Genomic DNA, 2,245 nt, shown 5'->3' with positions numbered 1-2,245 from the left:
CCTCGGCCTCCCAGAGAGCTAGGATTACAGGCGTGAGCCACCGCGCCCGGCCCTGTTCTGTTTTCTCGACTATGTGTTAGCTTTGTAGTCATTCACCCTACTATGCGGGTACTTTATGCATATTTTTTGTGTTATATTTTAAAATTTTTTAGAAGAGAAAAAAGAATGAGTCACATATATGAGGAAAAGTGCAAGACCATTGAATAGAACAAGTTAATGATGAGCCCCGTGTGGTGGTGCATGACTATAGTCTCAGTTTCTCAGAAGGCTGAGGCGGGAAGATCGCTTGAGCCCAGGAGTTCAAGGCTGTAGTGAACTATGATTGTGCCACTGCACTCCAGCCTGGGTGATAGAGTGAGACCCTGTCTCTTAAAAAAAAAAAGCATCTATATCTAGATGTGTACAAGTATTGCATGATAGGCAGTTTCAAAGCTGGCTCCCAGTGATCCCGGCCTGTTGGTATTTATACCCTTCTGTAATCTCTGCTTGAACGTGGGCTGGACTTGGTGACTCATTTCTAAGCAATCAAATATGTAAAAGTGATGGGAGCCAGGCTCAGTAGCTCAGGCCTGTAATCTGAGAACTCTGGGAGGCTGAGGCAGGAGGATGGCTTGAGGCCAGGAATTGGAGACCAGACCCAAGGGTTACAAAAAATAAGAAGTTAGCCAGGTGTGGTGGCATGCACCTGTATTCTTAGCTACCGGGGTAGCGGGTGGGGAAACGATGGGATGTCACTTTTGTGATTAGATTATAAAAGACTTGACGACACTAGCACTTTTTTGTGGGGCGGGGGGGGGACAAGGTCTCACTTTGTCACCCCAGCTAGAGTGCAGTGGCATCTTAGCTCGCTGCAGCCTCAAATTTCTGGGCTCAAGTGATCCTCCTGTCTCAGCCTCCCAAGTAGCTGGGACTACAGGTGCATGCTACTACACCTGGCTAATTTCTGGGGTGTTTTGTTGTTTTGTTTTTTTGTAGAGACAGGGTCTCTCTATGTTGCTTAGGCTGATATTCAACTCCTGGCCTTAAGCGATCCTTCCACCTTGGCCTCCCAAAATGCTGATATTACAGGCATGAACCACCACACTGGCCTATCTAGCACATTTTGATAAAGTAAGCTGCCATGTTGGAAAGTCCTGTGTGGCAAGGAACTGAGGGGTAGGTTCTGGCCAATAGCCAAAAGTAGATAGTTCCACAGTCTAGCCTTTAGATGAGATCACCGCCTTGACAAACACTTTGACTGCAGCCTTGTCATTTAAGCTAAAGACTCAGTTAAGCCACCCCTGGATTTTCCTCATCCATAGAAATTATCAAATGCATATTATTTTATGCCACTAACTTTTGGACTAATTTATTAGACAGCAGTAGAAAACTAACAACATATATCCTGGGACCAAATATCCCCTTTTCCCAGTGGAAGCATAATTCTACCGGCAGGCAAATTCTTCCTGCTCCCTTTAGCTCCCTCTGGTTTTGCCATTGTTGAGTTAGACAAAGTGTATTTCAAACACTGGGGAGAATGGTTGTGATCTTAGTCCATGGGTAATCAGTATTATCATTCTCACTGTTCTCCAATGGGGAGGAATTGGGTACTTCGGTCTCTCTAAGGAGGCTACAATTTTCCTTTGGGGGACCATTGTAGCAGAGAATTTTCACATTTACACACTCTGTTACCCTGAAGTTAGTCATTGTCCCATGGGGGCTTATCCCTAAAGAGGACAATAAGTACATAGCAGTTCTTTCAGAGACAATTTCCTGGAAGCAAATAAGAAAAATTCGCATGCATTTCTGATCTCTCCTTTACCCCTATTTAGAGAAACATTCCTAAATCTTCGTATGCATCTCCAAATTTAAATTCCCCAAGCATTTCCCATAGGGCAGGTTCAGGATTTTTCTCGAGTGGGTAGCTGTGTGTAGGCTGCTGAGTGAAGACATGATGGTCCGTGCACCCACAGTGCCTAGGCCCTGCAGGCACTAAAAGCCGCACTTGTTGATCTGCGACTCATGGGCTTAGACTCCGCCCAAAAATGTTATATACTTTATGTTCTTTATTCAGAGAATCCAGCTTAAATGAGTTGGCTGGAATTATATAGTATCGGTGGGAACAAATGGTCTTCCACATAAACTTAGTGAAATTGACAGGAGAAAGATCACTGAGGGTGTAAATATACTTCAAAAAGAAGTATTCCAGGGCCGGGCGCGGTGGCTCATGCCTGTAATCCTAGCACTCTGGGAGGCCGAGGCGGGC

Source organism: Propithecus coquereli, unplaced genomic scaffold, assembly GCF_000956105.1.
Source record: "Propithecus coquereli isolate 6110/MARCELLA unplaced genomic scaffold, Pcoq_1.0 Scaffold776, whole genome shotgun sequence".
Lineage (NCBI taxonomy): Eukaryota > Metazoa > Chordata > Mammalia > Primates > Indriidae > Propithecus > Propithecus coquereli.
This window is presented reverse-complemented; position numbering follows the sequence as displayed.